Consider the following 20,629-nt stretch of genomic DNA (forward strand, 5'->3'; position numbering starts at 1 on the left):
GGGTCATTCTTTGTTCTCTTTCTGAGCATTGTTATGCAAAGAGCTGGCCAGAGCTGGCAGTGGGCACAGCTGCAGCAGATGCAATAAAAGCGTCCCCAGGGAGCTAGCAGGGGCCATGTGCGGGAGCAGGGGTGGGGTCCCTGGGCCCCGATTTCTCTAAGCTCTGAAACAATCCAGTGGTGAGGCAGAAGGTGCCAACCACACCTAGATTCAAATCCCAGTTTCGCTTCTAGGTAGAGGCCTTGGGCAAATTGCTTAATTTCTCTTTGCCTCAGTTTCCTCATCTGCAAAATGAGAAGAATGAGAGTACCTCTTTTATGGGGCTGTTGAGAAAATTAAATTTGATTATAAAAGTGAGGTAGCCTAGCGTCGGGTCACTGTGAGGTCTATGTAGGAGTTGGCTAACTGTATAATTTTTTCTGGAGAGAGTTTTCCTTCCTAGAGGGTGCCTCTGCCCCAATTTCTTCCTCTTCCCCAATCCCCACATGTCACTAGGACCCTAAACTCTACGGGCCACACAAGGGCATGTGGTGAGTCTATGTCTGTGGAGTCTTCCGTTACCCTGAACCAGTGGTTCTCAACTTGGGGTGATTTTGCTCCCAGGGGACATTTGACAATGTCTGGGGACATGTTTTGTTGTTGAAACTGGGGGAGGGGGTGCTGCTGGCATCTAGCGGGTAGAGTCCAGGGATACTGTTAACCCGTATAATACACAGGACAGCCCCACCCCCGAACAAAGAACTATTCAGCCCAAAATGTCAATTGTGGTTGACCCTGCCCTGAGTAGGGGGCCAAAGTGAGAACGGGGCCAGGACAGGGAGGGTGACAGTCACTGCCTCGTCCTGGCCCCTGACCTGTGACAGCATGGATGATGTCCCACCCAACCTATGAGACTCCCAGTGGGAAGGGGGTGAACTCCCGGGATATTTCCATTTTCCCATATTCCCTTAAGAGTTCCTAGGAACAAAAGCAACCCCTGGACACAAATTATGTACCCTGAGAAGCCAGCTACAATATGCATTCATGTAAATCAATGAACAAAAACCAATTGCTGTGGCACCAATTGCTAAACAAAGCCTGGAAACTAATGCCTGTAATTTGAAGTACTCACGAAAGTGATAAAAATCTATCCAGAGTGCTGGGTCCTCCTCTGTCTCTCAGTGACACCACCAGCCTTTCAGCTGTCACTCAGCCACAGTGGCGCCCAGGAGGGAGATGCTGCAGTGCTGGTCACCAGGGTCTCCTCTGAGTTTAACCCCTTGCTGGGCAGCCACCCTCTCCCTGGAGACAGGGCCCAAGAAGTCTCCTTTCTGCTTAGGCACTGGTTACCCTGGTGACAGTCAGTGACAAACCAAGCAACCTGATTAAAGGGGGCAGGGGCAGGGGTGGAGAAGAGAAGGGTGGATGAAAGGTTGCCCTTGAAATTTCTATCATCTCCATAAGGCTTCCTTCGAAACCGAGTCTGAGTGAAACTACCAGCTTGCTAGACCAACGAACGAGTCTCCCTTTTGCTCTCTCCACAGCTGTTTCTTTGTATGCAGCCAATGCCATCATTCCTGAAGACGTTGCCACAAACAGCCAGCATGCCCAGCGTCAAACCCAGTCTTCATGCTATGCTTCTTGCAAGATTATAATGGGGGAAAATGCTAAATACATGGACGTACACTGTGTCATATTGTTTGTGTTTTTCTTTTTTTGTTGGGTTTTTTTTTTTGACAGAGTCTCGCTCTGTTGCCTGGGCTAGAGTGCCGTGGCATCAGCCCAGCTCACAGCAACCTCAAACTCCTGGGCTCAAGCGATCCTTCTGCCTCAGCCTCCTGAGTAGCTGGGACTACAGTCATGCACCACCATGCACGGCTAATTTTTTCCTATGTATTTTTTAGTTGTCCAGCTAATTTCTTTCTGTTTTTTTAGTAGAGACGGGGTCTTGCTCTTGCTCAGGCTGGTCTCGAACTCCTGAGCTCAAATGATCCTCCCGCCTTGGCCTCCCAAGTGCTAGGATTATAGGCGTGAGCCACCGCGCTCGGCCTGTGTTTTTCTACTTATCTCTAGGATAGCTGAAAGTTGATCGTCCCCGACCACGAACAGATTTCATCACCAGAGAAGAAAGGAATTTGATTCTCACCTTGAAATTGCGTGCAAGATGTATGATAGGCAATTAGAACCTTAATTCATTTTTTAAAATTTCTAAAATGTAAAAACAATAATCATTTTGAAAACCGTTTGTCTTTCTGGGAGGTAGGAGGAGGATTTCCCCTCAAAACACCTGACTCTAATAATTTAGCATTCTGTTTTCATCTGTTACAGCACAGACTTAATTATAGCTCCTCCCTCCACGTGCCTGTGAAGTCTGACAAGATGCTTCAACCCCGATGAAACAGGGCTCGTCCCTAGAAATGCATCAGTCCAATCACCCCACCTCAGCTTTAGAAGGGGGTGCTGGTGCATACTTTGTCCACATTAACATAGAAATGGCAAGTCTTTTAGCAATAAATAAACACTAGAACAGTCCTGGGGAACCACAGAAACAAACACAAGTTAGTTTGCTGAATTTTTTTACACTTGACCATGGGGCTGGTATTCACATGCAAATCCTGGCACCATCCTTGAGCAAGTCAGGTCACTTCTGTGAGCTTTTGTGTCCTCAGCTTGTAAACCACCATGGATAATAATAGTACTCACTCAATGATGCTCTTCGGAGAATTAAAATAGATGACAAATATTGAGCCCTCAGCAAAGCCCCTGGATTTTAATTTTTGCTAGGTAAAAGTTAAGTGTTGCATAATCATTGTAATAATGTAGGTTTAATCCAAGTTGCTCCCGTCCCCCTGCTATGGACTGAAAGAGGTTTCCAAGGTCATTTTTGCTGAGCTTTCCAGCACTCAAGAGTGACTGCCCTGCCCGTGTGATAGAAGAGAAATCCTGAAGACGGGCGGGTCTCACTTCTGCTGGGTCCACTGGCAACTGAGAACCGAGTTCGCCTTATCTTTTAGGAGAGGCCAGCAGGTCAGCAATTACGGACGGGAGTTCGGGACACTCTGGGGGAACGTGCCAGAGTCAGTTCGACTCCCCAAGCCCCAGCTTCCGACAATGTAAGAGCTCAGGGCAAGGAGATCCCCAAGCCTCTGTCCAAGTCTGAAGTTCTGTGATTTCAGGATCCATGGTCTGAGGACCTGATAGACATTGGCTACTGCCCCACACATTTTTGTCACACTGGGACAGGGAGACTATCACTCGCTTCTTGGGATCCTCCATAGCACCCAGCACTCAGCAGATACCTGCTGATCGATCCATTGGTCAGATCCCGGGTCTCATGACTCGCAGCTCCCTGCTCTTTTTAATTTCAGAAAGGTCAATCAATGGATCGATATATTTTCTACAGTGCCGCAGAGCCACTGTGCAGTTCAGAAGGAAGCCGGCACCAGCCCAATAGCGTCCCCGTCTCAATCCGACAGGCAGATAAAGAACACACACACCATACACCTGTGCACACACGTAAGAGGACACAGTGGCTGAATCACAAGGCAGGACCCTCATTTCTAGGAGCATGCGATCTGTAGGATGGCTCCGAGAACCACACACAACCGGGCAAGCCGACCGGAAGTGCACACACCTCCGCAGTCGGGACTGTGCCCTCAGAGTGTGCCAGGGAAGGGGGAGGCACCCCCCGACTGCTGGGAAGGTGAGAGCTCCCAGGAAAATGAACAAGAAAACAATGTCTAAATAAGTCATGGGGATGGGGCGATCTGGGCCTCCTCACTCCCCGGCTTCCTCCCCAGAGGGCTCATCTGCCTGACCCCAAACTTTTCCCATTTTCCACGTCAGTGCACTTGGTGGGGGCCGGGCGAGCTGACATTCCCTGATCGCATCCCGTCCTCCTTGCTCAGCCAGGGAACTGTTGTCAATTTAGAGCAGTTGGAATTCATTTCTTTATATTCACATCCGATCTTATCAAAGGGGCTGCCGTGGGGGGAGGAGCTGCTCCTCCAGCTCCCTCTCTCCCCCTGCCCACCCTCTGGGGGTCTCTCCCCCCCCTCCCCGCCCCCCAAGCCTGAGTCAGGGAGCTCCTCCTCTCTGAAGTTAATGGCCGTAAGAAGATTTCATTTTATTCTGTCTCCAACAGCCTTGATATTTTAAATTTGCCTTTGACAAACTCGGAGCCCTGGAATCATCATTTAGGAAACAAAGCTTAACTGGGAGCTTTTAAGAAGGGTTTTTTCCTTTCAATTTTAGCAGGCTAGTGAAAATCAATACCGCCGTGTTCCCATCTGTAGACCACCTGACATCTCATGAATGGTCAATGGAGCCTGCTCTGGCTGCGGAAGCTTCTGAGAGTCGCGGTGGCCGGCGCGGGCTGGAAGCGGGATCCTCGCCTTTCTTTTCTGACAATTTAAAGGCTTCTCTCACCCCAGAAGATGCTCCGGGTGCCTTCCTTGCGGGGAAGGGTTGGGTCTTTACTGAAAGAGTTTAGAGTGGCCAAACTGAGGACAAGACAATTGTGGGGTGGGGAGGGGAGATGTTATCTGAGCCCAGAGATGATCAAACCCTTTGTCCCCCAAAGGATTCATTAAATAGGACAAGCAGGATGGGGATTTGGAGAGTATTATTCCAGTGCAATTAGCCACGAGCTCCAGATTCAAGAAGCTGTCAATTGGCTCTGGCTAGTGCCAAAAGGTTTGGGCCCCAAACCCCTGCCCAGATGCCTGTCAGCCCCTCAGTGGGCTGAAGCAGGGGCAACAGCAAAACTCAGCCCTGATGGGACGCCCCCTGCCTCGCTGTGTACCCTGAGGATGTGGGTCTGTCCCACTGCCTAGTGGGCATCTAAATGTGCCCTCCAAGGACAGCCAGTGTGTCCTTTCTGGCAGTGCAGGCGAGGGAGGCAAGTGTGACTTCCAAACAATGGAGCCAAAATTCAGGAGCCCCCGTGACCGCAGGACCCACGAAAGACAGGGCTCCTCGAACAAGAGCCACACAAGGTGGGGAAACATGAAACATCCACCACCCCCCCCACACCCTGAGGCCTTTTCAAAGCCACAGACTGAACCATATTGTCACTCCCAAGCCAAGTTTAACTTCTAAAGAAATCTTTTCAAGATGTTCAAAGCACCCGGGCGCAGTTTAGCTCTAAGCGCTACCATCTGCCGAGGCAGGCAGGCCCGTCCTGTAATCCCTGGCTCGGCAGAGGCCCCCGGAGCAGGTCGCCTGCTGTGCCCACTGGAGAATGCACGTTGGGTAGCGAGTGACAAAGGGCTCTGCAGGCTCCTGGGCAGCCACACACGGAGCGCTGCGGGGCTGGGAGTAGCTGGGCAGAGAGCACATCTGTGCGTCCGCAGAGCACACCTGGACCACGGCCAGGTCTGAGTGGTCCCCTCACAGCTGGGCCCCCCCAGGGCCACTATGAGCAGGAAGTGATCGAGGTCCACCAGGAAGCCCTGGAACTCCTGTGACTCCAGAATCTCAGGTGCAAAGAGACAGGGACAGATCTGATTCCAAATAGAAACCTAACTTAATTTGGGTTTTGTTTCTTTTCTCTCATTTTTTTTTTTTTGGTTTATTTTTTCCTGTTCTAGAAAATGCCATCATGAGCTGGCATGAAATTAAGTACCAGTTGATTTTAATAGGAGAACCAGTACCCTCTGTTAGCTATGTATCATCAACCATCTCATCTCTGACTTTGTACATCCGGCGTCCAGGAAATTGAAGACAGGCCAGGAGGTGGGATATTCCAGGGCGAGGGGCACAGCGCTAGAGCCTCGTGCACTCTCACAGCTGCAGGAGGGAGAGAGGAGGGTGCCAGGGCCCCTCTAGGTGGAGGATGAGGGGCGAGCTCAGGGGTATGGAAGATGGAGGGGGCCCAAAGGGCCAGAGTGGAGTGGAAGGAGGTGAAGGTCAGCTGGGGACTCGGATGTGCTCTTGCACCCTCTGAAATCCCCTGGAGTCCTGAGACCCAGGCTGGCCTCAGTGGGAGAGAGAGAGCCCAGGGTTCATGAGCAATGCCTGCCCCAGGCACAGGGGCAGAGAGAGGCATGTGGAGGCCACATCCGCCAACAGGCAGCACAGTTTGACCACGGCTGTGATCACTGATCCCAAGCTGCGGCTGCCAGATTTGACATGCCGTGCTCTGTGCGGGTGGGGATGCCACAAGTCTGCAACTCTGGAACGCAGCAGAGGGGCAGTAAAGTGCAGTGGTTAGAAACACAGCCCTGGGAGCCACTTCCCAGATGGCATGACCCTAGGCAAATCACTTGAACTCATTGTGCCTTAGTTTTCCTTTCTGTGACATGGGCGTAGCTGCTGATAAATGCACACACCTCACAGGGTAGTTGCAAAGGCTAATGTATACGAAGTGGTTGGAACAGGGTCCAGGATGTAGTAGGTGCCAGGGGAGGGTCAGCCACTATCATTATTATGGCTCCTTTATTTATCACAGCAGTGAGAAGGGCAGTCTCAGATGCCATCTCAGCGGGTCAAGAGAACGGAAGGCACCTTTGGTCCCAGAACAAAGCTGGGCTCCTCCACCAGAACCAGAGACCGCGTCAGCTGCCGGGATTCCAGAGCTTGTGTGGCAGCTTCCCCTCCGCCCCTGCCTCCACGGCCGGCCGGGGCGCCCTGTGCCTGGGCAGATCTGAGACCACCCGCAAGGAGGCTGGGAGTTAGATCACTCAGTGCAGATGCTCCGCAGAAGCTCTGCGGGAGAGACCCAGCCTCACTCTGCACAGCCACGATCCCCAGACGCCGTCTGCAGTGAGTGTGTTTGGGAAACCTTGTTTCCCATCAAAGTTCAGATGGGATCCAACCGACACACAGGGGGCTCCGTGGGCCTGGGACAAGCCAGCTGGCTCTGGCCACAAAGAGCGATGCTCGAGTTGAAACAGAAACAGGAGATTGATCTGGCTTGGGGCTTGGGGTTTCTCTCTTTTTCATTTTCTCTAGTGCCTGATCAGAATCGAGGTGAAGACAGTTGAAGCTCCTCAAAATCTTCAGCCGCTGGGACTTCAACCAAACGTCCTGGCCTGTCTTGCTATCTAGAAGCACGCTGGAAGGATGTCACAAGGGTGTTCTGGATTCTTCTTCCCTTCGCCCACTCCTTTCCTCCAGGGCCCTCCCACTCCAGCCCACCCTGACCCTGCTCAGGATTAGTGAACCTGGGGCTCAAGGTGGTGACCCGGCAGGCCAGGCCCCTGGAGGCCGAGTGTTCATGAATAGCAGCAGGTTTGCGGAGAACATACGCTCCCATGGGGGTAGAGGGAGATTCCCGGGAATGTTTGTCCCAGTGATTGGTGGGGGGACACCACTGGCATTTAGAGGATGAGGGCTGCGACTGCCAGAGCTCTAGACCCCTGGATTCTAATCCCAGTTAGTTCTACCACTTATTGGCTGTGTGAACTTCTCTGGCCTCAGTTTCCTCATCTATAAAATGGGGATAAGAATCGTATCTACCTCCTAAGATTGTTGTGCACATCCAGTGAATTCATCTGTGGAAATCTCCTAGAACAATGCCTAGAAATTACAAACATCAGTTATCATTTTCCTAAAATCTAAGGGACAATCCCACACAGCAAATAATCATCCCGTTCTACGTGACTTTCAAATGTTCCACTAAACATTGGAATAGGTTGAAAAATGTCTTTATATTGATCTAAGCCTAAAACATAACTCTTCTTTTTTATATACAAACACAAATTTTTTTCCAAAAGTTTAAAACTACAGGGTCTCCCAGGAATGTGAGCACTACATTATACCACATGCAGCTTACTCACCTCCTAGGATCTCGCGGCTGCACCTGCCTCCCAGACCCTCAGCCTCCCTCCGCCTGACTCTCACCAAGGCATCATGGTTCCGCCATCTGAAGCCAAAAAGCCATGTGCCCACGTGCCATGAGTTTCAGGATACCCCTATTGCTTCTAGAGTCAGATAATAAATAGGCCAAACCCCAGAGGGTGCAATCTGGCTTCCTGAGCTGTTGCCTAAGGGACCAGACGTCACGACCCAGAAGTGCAGGAGCACTAACTCCCCTTGGAATGAACTTTGGCCAATGGGCCAGTGGGCGTCCAGATTTCCACCCCCTTCCTGTTCCCAGTGGACTGTTCTGGAGTTTGATTTCTCCATAATAGCTGGCCAGAAACCTGCATGGCTGAGTGCACACGCTCACCTAGCAGTGTGTCTCGAAGCCACGGGCAGTCCAGCTGTGCCACACCCTTCCCTGCCACATGTCCTCGTCCATCCCTCTTGCTGCCCTGGGACTGCACCTCCTGGAGAAAGCATCTTCACTTTATTCCTGCCTCGGGCTGTATTCCAGAAAACTTGGGCTCAAAGTTCCCTACAGTGGGGGAGATCGTCTTGTGTGGAACTTTACCAAGGATTGTCTTTCATTTCAGAAAAATCACACAATCAACAGCAACATACTTAAGGTATCGATGTCGCCAATACAATCCCACATATCTCCATCAGTCTGCATTTGGAGCTGTGGCATTCGTTTGAGTACAGTTGTGCCTGTGTATTTACTTATTGAACTACTTTATTATAAATGACTTTCCTTTTATTTCTCCCTTATGTTACACGTAGGGCATTATATTGATTTTTATTATGTATATAGGCAGGTTATATTATCTACAAATGCAATATCAAGATAGTAAAGAAGTCATTATAAAATATGTGTCATGTAAAAGGGAGACTGAGGTTGACAATGCTGAGAAACCCCGGTGCAGCAGATAGAGTCCCAGACTGGCCCTGTGCCACCCGCCCATCTGTTGTGGTGGAGGAGACACTGGTCTCCGTGGGCACTGGTTTTCTCCTCCGCAAAATGAAGAGGTGGAATGAGGTGATACTAGAGTCTTTTACGGCTCTGCCACCCCAAGGTTTAATTTACAGAGGTGTCATCAGCTTTAGTTTTTCTGGGCTTCCCCTAAGCTGCTTCCTCTGTTGTCAGAACCCATTCAAAACTGGCTGGCAGCGAGTAGACACCCACCTAAGTCAGATTTCACCCCCAAATTATATTCATGCCATAGGGCCCTCATGGCTCCCATCTCTGGCCACCTGCCCCTGTAAGTTGGCCCACCTGTAACAGCACAACGTCAGCCTTCCTCCTGGGTCTCTGTTACTTCCTGCTGTGGGCTGGCAGCTGCCTGTGAACCTGGCCCCACCTCTGTCTCTGTCCCCCCCAGGCAATGCCTCCGGATCCTCTCCCAGGCCCAACTGTCAGAGAAGGCAAGAGTCGAGGGTTAAGTCCCAGCATGACCTAGAAGTCCTTACCTGGAGGACAGATGATTTGCAACCCAGGACCCTGCCTTGAGCTTTTCTAGGGTTAGGGTGGAGGGTTCTTTTGCTCCCTGGGAAATGGAAAGGTGGGACCACTAAATTACAGCTTGCGAGATGGTTTCATAGTGGTTGGACACGTAATGTTCCAGTTCTAATGACATTAACATTAGCATTTACTAAGCTTCTGAACTCTGTGTGTTGTTTCACTGAATCTCCTACAACTCTGCAAGGTGGATAATTACTAGCTGTTTCATAAATGAGCAGATGGAGGCTCAGACTGACCTGCCTAAAGTCCCGTGAAACCAGGGGTGGAGAAAGGACAGGAACCCAGACCGCTCTGGCTGCAAAGCCTCACCCTTTCCTCCCACTCTGGCACCTCTACCTCTGGGAAATACAGTCCCGCCATACGATCCAGGAGGACAGGCACCAGGACAAGGCAGCGGCTGCAACGTGGCCCAAAGTCAGCTTTCTTCCTTGCATTCTCACGGCATTTTATTTTTCTTTAAAAATCACCTCACGTACCAGTTGATGGCCCAGCCCTCTGAGATAGATTTTGAAGTCCCCTAGATATGGAAAAACTGAACATATTGTGCTATTCCCGGAGAAAAGGGGTAGCTAGGATTGCATAAGCAGGTTCTCCGCTATTTTTCTCTTCCCTCTTCTTCCATCTCGGCAGTAGAAGGAAACAGACTCAGTTGACCTGAGACTGACTTCAATCACTTGGACAGGAAGCATGGTCTGCTAGGAGCCGGGGGAGAGGTGGGAAGATCAGATTTGGGTTTGGGGGGGAGAGGAGTCAGCCGTGGGGTGGAGTGGACCGGCTGCCGTGGGGGCACGTCCCAGCTCCCTTAGCTCTGGCGGGGGTTGGGGGGTCTCTGCAGCAGAGCCACCAGAAGCAGGGACTGCTGACCCCTGGACTCTTATGTAAGAAGAAATAAACATTTATCTAGTTAAGGGCACTGTTATTTTGGGCTCCTGTTACACCACCCTGGGAGAATGAAGGTTCAAAACGGAAATTGGCAGTGTTGCAGAAACATAAAGTTTATGGCTAGAATATCTGGACTTGTGCACTCAACCTCCCCCACCACTGACTAGTTCCTGGTGAGTGGTACCTTCCCTACATCTCAGCTCCACGCTCAACACCCTCAGTCATGAGGGAAAGGCAGATCCAAAACACAGTGAGACACCACTTCACACTTCCCAGGATGGCTGTCATTTTTTTTTTTTTAAAGAAAAAAATAACTGTTGTTGAGAATGTGGAAAAAGTGGCATCTTTATGCACTGCTGGTGGGAATATAAAATGGTGCAGCCTCTTTGGAAAACAGTTGATCTGGCAGTTCCTCAAAAAGTTAAACGTACAGTCACCATCTGACCCAGCAATTCCACTCCTAGGTATATAAGACGGCTGAAGACACATGTCCACGCAGAAACTTGTACACAAATGTTCACAGCAGCATTAGTTATAAAAGACAAAAGTGGAAACAACCCAAATGTCTGTTAATTGCTAAAGAGATAAACAAAATGTGGTATATCCATATAATGGAATATTATTGTTCAATCATAAAAAGAAACGAAATTCTGATACAGGCTGCATGGATTAGCCTTAAAATTTTACACTAGGTGGACTCCATTTACATGAAACTTCCAGAATAGGCAAATCGTAGACACAGGAAGTAGATTAGTGATTGCCAGGGTCTGGGGGGCAGGGTAGGCGGAGGGAGCATTGGGAATGACTGCTAACAGGTACAGGGTATATTTTGGGGGTGACGAAAATATTCTGGAACTAGATAGTGGTGATGGTTGTATAATATTATAAATATACTAAAAATCACTGAATTATACATTTTCAAATGGTGAGTTTTATGTTATGTGAATTTTATCTCAAAAATGCATATTTCAGCTCCATATTTCCCACTCCCCTCTCCTCCTGCATATCCCACCGTCACATCCAACTCGACATCCCAAAATACGTCTCTACTGGTGGCCCGTCGGTTCTCCCAGGTCTCTGGAAGGGCACCGCAGGTCTCAGAGCTGCCCTCCTCCCCTGCTCTCTCTCGCCCACCACCTGTAATCGGCTGTCACCCGTGGTCCACCCATTCGCCCTCCAATCGCCTCTTCCTCCGTCACCTCCCTTGCACACGCCAAGGCTCAGCCCCACACACGTCCCCACTCTGCTTAGAACTTCCAAAGCTCCTCATTACCTAGCAGGGTTCTCTCCCATCTATATCCAGCTGTCCCTTCCAGTACCTTCTCCCGACTTTTCTCTTTGCTGGAACCAATTCTGCCCAGCAAGGAGGAAAGTACTGACACAGTGAAAGCCACAGGGTCTGCAGGAGTGTGATTCTCTTCACATTCAATTTTACTAACACTGGAAAGTTTGGGCAGAGTGGGACATGTGCACTTGGCTTCTAGAATTCTAGAAAAGGCAGAATTCTTTTTACAGAGTCAGAGAAAACATTGGCTTCCCGCATGACATGAGACTCAGACAGGAGAGAGCTGGGAAGCTTTTGAAAGATGCCACTGTGACCACACTGTCCATGAGGAAGGAAAAGAAAGCTTCTGCAAAGCCCCAGCTGGGCAGACCACTCTCCGGTGGGCTCAGCTCTGGGAGGGTGTGTGCAAAGGTGGGTCGGTAGGTCAGGCTGCCCAGGCTCGGAGAATTAGTGGTGGAAAGGAAAGAGCCCCAAGGAAGAGACTTCAAAATAAACAATAAAACACTTAGGACAGCAAAAGTCTCTTGTAGGAATGTTGAAGAAAGAACATGTAATGTCAGTGATTACTGTTGATTGACAAAGAAATTAGAAAAGGAGAAATTCAGGACAAAAGGAAGTTGCCTGTGTGAACGGGCCTGTTTCATGCAGAAAAGGGTGTTGGTCAAGGAGAAAGCCTGGAAAAGAGAGGGGCTGACCCCTGCACCTCCAGCCTGCCCCCAGGTGCTGCTGGGAGGTCATGGCTGGTTGTTCTTGAACCCTAAGTAAGTCTTAAGGCAACATAGTTGCAAAGGAAACTATTAAGAACCCTGATTAGCTTAATTAGAGCTTTTTGAATAGCAAAAACAACACAAAAGGTAGGGTTAAGTAGGGTTCTTAAATCACATTATCAGTGCTGTGTGTTCTTGGAGCTTATAAGTTCCTGCTAAAGGAGCAGAACCAAGGAGGCTGGGGGAGGTCCAGGGCTTTCCTGAGTCTCAGGGGTGCTTCAGAGTCTGACAGAGGGGGCTTCTCAGCAGGTTGAAATAGTGAAGATTTTACTTACAACAGAGACTTTGGGGGAAGCTTAGTTATTTCTTACAGGTTTCCAGAATTGTGCATTATTTAAAATCAGAATTTGCTAAGGACCTTCTAGCCCAAGTTCCTGCCCTAGTAAAGCCTGATTTACAAAGATGTCCAAGGAAGTGACAACAGAGCCTGAGGGGCCACCAGGGCCCAACAGACTCAGACTCGGGGCCCACTTCTTGTAGCCTCCACAGGACAGCCCACGCTCCGAACACCTGTGCCCTGGCAGCTCTGTTTTCTCCAAACCAAGGCAACAAATAAAGCAAATCAGAACTGAACCCTGAGCACCGGGAAAACCCCACAGCAAACATGGCGGGCCCTGGGCACCAGTCAGGGGTGCAGGACGCCAGGGCGCCTTGTCTACTGGGTGGGGGGGATTTAGGCGGTTTCCACACAGGTGCCCATCAGCCCTTTGGGAGAAGTGGAGGTGGCTGAGCCCCAACCTGCAGGGGAGGGCTGTCATCCCTTGGGGTGCCCTCTCCTGGGCACTTGCAGGCTCCCAGGGACAGGTAGAGTGGCAGAGCAGCTGGGTCAGATTACGAGGCAGAACCGGTTCAAATGCAGAGTCCTTGGCCTCCCAGACCCTCTGAAGGACGCCTTGAGCAGTGTGGCTGGGAAGCCGGGTTTTTGACAAACCTCCAGTGATTCGTGCACACTAGACCATCCTCCGGGTGACAGCCCTGCTGCAGGGGTCAAAGGGTGACGGATGAATCAATTTCATTGACTTTTAGAGCTGAAGGGGTCGTGGGGCCCAGCCCAGCTCTCCGGCCCGGCAGCAGGGCGTTGAATATTCACTCCCTTTTTCAGAGTCCGTTTCCCTCCGTTCTCCTGCATCTCAGGACTCCGCAGTGAGAGGGGTGGACAGAGTCCCTGTCTTCAGGGAGCCACCATTCCAGATAGCGATGATGCCTTAAATTCAAATAGCACTAGACAAATCCTGCCACATGAGGACACCCTCGTGATACTACCAGCCTTTCATTGGGCATATTCTTGTCACACCCATTTACAGAGGAGGGAACAGGTGCAGAGAAGCCAGAGGGCCTGTAGGAGGACGCAGATCATCGAGGGCAGCGCCTTCTGCCCCCAGCCCGTCCTACGCAGACTTCCTGGGCCTCATCTCTGCAGAGCAGTGAGTCTCTGCTGGGGCACTTTTGTCCCCCGGGGGACACTTGGCAATACCTGGAGACACTTGTGGTGGCCACAACTGGGGGGTGCTACTGGCATCTAGTGGGTAGAGGCTGGGGATGCAGCTAAACATCCTATAAAACACACAGCAAAGAATTACCCACTGTCAACAGTGCTGTGGTTGAGAACGGAGGCAGGGCAGGGTGAATATTATTCAGCACATTGGCTTGGATAGTTCTTACTTGCACCATGGAACATAAGTATGATCTTCACTGTACAGAAGGGAAAACTGAGGGTAATAAGTACCCAATGTCCAAGGTCCATAACTAGAGCCAGGAGGAGCTGGGATTTAAACCGGCATCAGTACGGATCCGGGTCACCATGGTTTTGCTCCAGAGACACCTAGTCATCTTGGAGCCAGCAGGCTGGGATCGGGATGGACAGGAGGTGGCTGTGCAGCCGGTGTGTGTGTCCTGGCGTGGAGCAGCTGCACCCGCAGCCCCAGCAGTATTTGGGGTCCTTTTCTTGCTGCCGTCCACAGGGTCCTGCCCAGTGTCAGGTGGCCCAGCCTCCCGGTAGCCAATGTGCCTTATTTCCCACTAAGGAAATTCCCTCGAAACTCATTTGTTGTTGTTGTGTTTGGTTCTTTTGCAGGGGCTGATCCTCAGGAGTCTGTCCTCAGCCGGGCATTAGAATAAAGGCGTAAGCTGGAAGTTCGCCTCTTCAGTCCAGGGGGGTCTCCAGGTATCTTGTGTGGCAGCCACAGCTGCTCACCCTGTGGCCACCACCCCAGCCCAAGCCCCTGTGCTGAGGGCCCATGGAGCCTCCCAACCACCCAACTCACTTGGTCCCATTACACGGCTTCCAGCCCACATCCCGCTGTCCTCCAAGGCACAGCTGGGACAGGAGGGAGGAGGGAGGGAGAGCAGAGATTTCCTCCTGATTCAGAAATAATGGATTCCTACAGCAAAGTCACTTGCAGGGACGGTTTGGTAGCACCTGCTCATCCGTCACTTTGGAGGGTTTATTTACGTCCAGACATTTATCGAGACCTGCTGTGAGCAGGGCGGCCCCAGGCACCTGCTGGGGAGGGTGTGTTTCTGAAAGTCATGCTGCTGACTCCCCTGGGAATGCAGATGTGGACAAAGCCAACCCACCTTCCTCCCCACACAGCAGGTGACACAGTGGGGGACAGAGAGGAGGGGAGGAGAGAGGGAACATGCTACCTTCACAGGCCTGCAGACTCCTGCCTTCTCCCCAGAGGCGCAGGGTCCCTCCCCTCACCACACTCCAGCCCCTTTTATCCTCACTCTCCTCCCCCACGTGGGCTGCCAGTGAGAAGACAGGTACCACTTCCGGGACTCCCTGACCTGCCCCCAGAGCCGCCTTCCCTAAGCCTCAGAGGCAGGGATGTTCCAGAAGGGACTCATTCCTGTGCTTGGGAGGGGAGGGGACACTACAATGGCCCAGCGGGCAGGACAGATAGGTAGAGACTCGGCCCATCTGCCCAGTGAGGGCTGGGGTGTGCGTACCTCAGCCTGGCATAGCTGGGACCTGCGTCCCCCAGCCCAAGTGCTACAAGGTCAGCGAGGCTGATGTGTCTGGGAAACTCCATGGCTGGGTTCTGTCAGGGAAGCAGAATCCCCTGGGGTGACGTAAAATGAAGAGCCCATTGCAGGGATTTGACCTCCGGGGCAGGCTTTTTCTTCCAAATCTGGTCGTGGGCCTGAAGTCCCAGGGCCAGCGTTGGGACTGGAGCCTGCCTGGGCTGTCCCTCTCCAGGCCCCAAACCTCGCTACCTGGAGGACTTCCTGCAGGAGGAGGGTGCTCCTGCCCCAGAGCTGCACTTGCACCTGGTCACGATTTGGAACAGCTGAAGGACGGGATCCTCGGCGAGGTGGGGACACATATTAATATAACCCAAATATAACCCTGAGGAGGCCGAGGGAGGAGGAGAAGGTGGAGTCTGTCCCCCGCAAAGGCAGTGGGAGTGCTTGGGCCAGGCCTGAGCCTGCATAGACCTCCCAGAACAAGCACACTGCGCTCCCCCACGCCTCACAATGTCACACACAGTTCGCCGTAACCATGCTGGGAAGGGACACAGGAGCCGCTGTTCAGCTTAGCCAAGCTGACACATTGCAAAATCACCAGATAATGATTTTTAGTCCAGCTACCGTTTTGTTTGGTTTGGTTTTATATTTCAGGCCCTTGACTGTGTATTTCTACAGGGCTGTGTGTGCGTGTGTGTGTGTGTGTGTGTGTGTGTGGACTCCCCCTGAATTTGAACACATCTCTGCTTTTCTCAACTGAATTCCTTTGAGGATCCCTTGAAATTCAGGCAGGAAGTCAGCTGGAAACGAATTTGGGGCGTGTGTGCGTGTCTGCGTGTGCCCTGTGTCCACAGCCACCCCACGCTGCGGGTGGGAGGAGGGGGAGGGAGAGAGGCAGAGACGACAGCAGAACGTGAGGCTGCACGTTCCGGGCTGGGATCAGTGTCCTTTCCGCACGCACCAGATGCAGATTTCAATCAATTCAATCAATGGGCAATGTTTGCTGGCCGTAACAACAGCCCAGGGGCTGCTGGTCAGCGGCTCTAAGATGGATGACCAGTAGCCCCTGAGGTCCCAAAGGTCACGATGACTATCACCTTAAAATGTAATCTGTGCCGGCCCCCAGCCCTGCTCTCAGTCGCAGCCTGGCCGATGGCCTTCGGTGATCGCAGGCCTTGGGGTCTGTCTGTCCATCCTCCCCAGCCCTGGCCTGGCGCCGCTGTCTTGCTAGGTGGAGAGAAGCACGTTTCTCTACCCACCTGGCATCCTGTAGGTGGCTGCAAAGGAGCAGGGCTGCTGTTTTGCTTTCAAACCCCGCCCCCCCCCCCCCCCCCCCCGCCCCTTTGCATTAAGCCAGCCCTAGCTTCCTTAGGTGTCATTGTCTTTCAGTTTGTCATGGGGAGAAAAGATGGTGGTGCCAACCCTCTGGCCCCCCCGTGAGTGACAGGTGAAGGGCACGCTGTTCTCGCCTTCTTCCCCTCCACAGCCATGGGCTCTCTTTCATTTGGCCCTTCCCTTCCTCCTCCCTCCTCCTTTACAATCTACAATCACCTCCTACGTTTTCATCCAGACACTCTCTCCTGGGCCTTCCTGCTTCAGGCTGGGCGTGGAGCAGAACATGTAGCATTTTAGAGCCTCACCAGCTCGGGTCCCAGTAGTTCTTCCCCCTCCCTGCTCATTGTCTGATGAAAGCCAGAATTCTCCTCCCCATCTTTGGTGCACGGGTCTCGTTAATTTTTATCATCTCCTGTGTTGCATTCAGGTAGTGCCTAAGGATGAGAAATGCGCACCGTCTCCTACAGAGGGCTGCTTCCTTCCTGTCTGCTGTCGCTGGCTGGTTGCTGGGGTTGCGGACTCGAGAGCAGGATCTTTCTACTGGTGAGCAGCTTCCTTTCACAAATCATCGCAGTTTGGCTGTTTAATGGTCGACGTGACACCAGAAGATGCAGTATTTCCCAAAAGTCAGGAAGCAAATAAATTATTACAGTTTAAAAATGAATCTATTTATTGATCTCCTTCTTTTACACTATTAATGCTAATTGTTTTTCATGGTGCCTGCATTTGGGATTTATCAAAATGCATTCTTAACGAATTTCCAAACACAAAAATTATAGCAGGATAACAGATAGCAACAAATCATTCTACCATTTCTCAAAGGCCTTCTGCTCCAAAGGGCCCTGGCAATGTGGAGGAATCATCTGTGTTTGCCGGTAAGATTTGAGATATCGCTGCCAACAGCAATTGACGAGTGGGTGGACGTTACACCTAGCTGCATTGTTTGATCACCTACTGTGTGCCAGGCTCTGGAACAGGTTGTTTGCAAACATTGTTTTGTTGACTCTTCACAACAGCCCTGAGGCCAGTGTTGTCATTCCCACTTTTACTTTTTAAGAAACTAACCACAGAAGTTCACACATCTATCAAGTGGGAGAACCCAAATACTAGCCCCATTCCATTGGCTCTAAAGTGCACACTCCTTCCACCTGGCACTGTCCATGCTGAGCTGGCAGCACGTTGCAGCAGGCTCATTCCAGGGGACGTGATCACTCTGCCTGTCGGTCCCACTCAGAGTAAACCGAAGCCTTCCTGCCAGACGAGCCCAAGTCACAGCATGTACCTCACCCCTGGGGTTGGTTTGTCCCTCCTGACCGTCAAATCAGACAAAAGGCATCACTGTGCCCTCTTGTCTCTCTGGGACAAGAGGAGATCATTCTGTCTCCCCTTATTCTTCCATAGTAATATCCGAGCCAGACGCGAGGCTCCCGCTAAAGACTACACTTCCCAGGGCTCCTTGCAGCTAGGCGCAGCCATGTGACTAATAGGACGTGAGCTGACTTGATGTGTGTCAAATATAAGTTTGCCTTTAAAGGAAGGAAAGTGTTTCTTCTAATCTTCTTCCCATCTTCCTGCTGTCTGGAATTCAGATCTGAGGAGAGACGCTAAAGCAGCCATTTCACATCCCGCTCTGGGGCACTCTGGTTCCACCCGCCCCCACCCGCCCAGGACCCCATGGACCACATGGCTTCCTCAATGACCAGAGCAGCGACACGAGGCCCTGATGGCCTTGCACTTGCTAGTGATTCCACCTTTCTGAGGCTGAAATGGGGTCTCCTTCGACCACAAACTGAGCAAAAATAAAAAATAAAAAAAAAAAAATAAAAAAAAAAAAAGATGTCTGCAATGTTCTTAGCCAGCCAGGAGTTCAATTCACCAGGAACTTTGAATCCATTCAATCCTGGTCATGAATGAGTTGACTTCAGCTCCCGATGTATAAAAGAACTGTTGAGAAACAGAGCATTGAACTTGGAGTGAGGATATGTGGGTTCTGAGCCCAGATTTTCAGGGATTTCAGTCCTTTTCCCAGGATTGGCTTAGCTTATGCCTGCTGTCCTGGTGTAATTATTAACTATTCCAACTTTCACTCTCAGAAGTGTCCCAGTTGGGACAAGAAACTATATGGTCACCATATTATCTAGTTGAACCTCTTTGTCTTTCAAGGAAAGAAAAGAAGGCCCAGAGAGGTGAAGTAACTGGCCCAAGGCCACACAGCACTTTAGTAGCAGTGTCTCCAGAGGCTGCAGTTCTATTCCTGGGGGTGACCAGTTTTAGCCATTGGGTTGGGGCTTCGGTGGTGGTGCCTCCCCACCCAGCTCTCCGTTCGGCCCTCGGCTGATTTCTCTGGGGCTTGGTCTCGCTCCTTGCGATGGAAGGAGTTGCTCTCTCTCTCCGTCATCTCCCTCTGGGATGGCTGCAGTGACCTCCTGATTGATCTCCCCCTGCTCATTCTTTCTCCTCTCCAATCTCACGTGTCAGCCCACGGTTTCCTCAGAACACAAACTTCATCACGTCCTCTTCCTGCTAACCACCCCATCCATGGCAGTCCCTGCTAGCCTGGGATGTCCTGCGTGACCTGACTTCTCTTACAAACCCCCTCCTCTCGTCCCACGCACACCACCTTCGCTCTCGGCCATGCTAGCTCTGGTTGTTCTTCTTCAACAGAGCCACACTCCTTCCTGGCACCAGGACGTTGCACAAGATTTCCCTTGGCCTGAAACATTCCTCCACCTTTTCCCCTCTTGCTTATAACTACTGCTCATGTCTGTCTCACCCCCTGGCTTGTCAGCTCCGCTGGGGCAGAAGCCGGGTCTGTCGGGTTCACAGTTACATCCTGGGTGCTCCTAAATGCCAAGCACCAAGGGCAATCAATACAAATGGGATGAATTAGAGAATTCCTTGTGGTCTCGACATTCTGATTCTATGGCTAAGGAAGCCACTTGAGCCCCCCGGACCCCAATGATACAGAATTTTCCCCAATCTGATTCCTCAAGACTTTTGCCTAGGATGCAAAGAAACATATCACTGGAAAGAGTAACCTTATGGAATAGTCTTATGTCAAATGAAACATCCTGAATCCCACATCTCAGCATACTACCCTCAACTTTAAGTGGTTCTTACCCTGCCTTTTTTTTACTGCAACCTACCATGTTTGTGGAATTAATCATCTGGTCAAGCCCCCTCAAACAAAAACAAAAACAAACCATAAGATAAAACCACACTGGCTTTCTTGACCATAGCTCTTCAAACCCCTTCATCATGCAGATGGGAAAACTGAGCCCCCAGAGAGGGTACAAGGTTGCCTTTGGGATCAGGCCATGGGCTCCAGGCCTCCTGCCTGCTGAGCTTTTGATGTCCAGCTCAGGGGCATTTCCTGGGGGAGCAACATAGCCCAGTGCACCCCAGTGCGAGGCCCTGGGCTTCCGCCTTAAGAGCACATGGGATGGTGGTTCCCATCCCCAGCCCAACCTGGTCAACTCCTGCGAGATTCCACATGGACTCCAGCGAAGTGCTGCCCAAACCTGGGGTGCACACACATCATCCCAGGAGCCTGTCAAAATGCAGATGGGGACCCAAGAGGTCTGGGATGGGGCCTGGGAGGCTGCATTTCTAACCAGCTCCCAGAGGCTGCTGCTGGTGCCCAGACTACACTTTCGTGGCACGGCGCCAGGTCAGGGGCAGTCACTGGTATGGTCTGAAAGTTTGTGCTCCCCAAAAACACGTATATTAGAACTAATCACCAATGCCATTCATTGTATTAGGAGGTATTAGGAGGTGAGGCCACCGGGGGGTGATTAGGTCATGAGGGCAGAGCCTCATAAATGAGATTAGCACCCTTAGAAACGAGGCCCAGGGAGCTCCCTCGCCCCTTCCACTATGCGAGGACACGGCGAGAAGACGCCATCTATGACCAAGAAGGGCGCCCTTGCCAGACACCAAATCTGCCGGAGCTTTGATCATGGCCTTCTCAGCCTCCAGGACCATAAGAAACCAGTTTCTGTTGTTTAACAAGCCACCCAGTCTATGGCATTTTGTTATAGCAGCTGAATGGACTAAGACTGCCATCGTCCCCTGTAAAGGCCCAGA

The sequence above is a fragment of the Eulemur rufifrons genome, chromosome 5 (genome assembly GCF_041146395.1).
Source record: "Eulemur rufifrons isolate Redbay chromosome 5, OSU_ERuf_1, whole genome shotgun sequence".
Classification (NCBI taxonomy): Eukaryota; Metazoa; Chordata; class Mammalia; order Primates; family Lemuridae; genus Eulemur; species Eulemur rufifrons.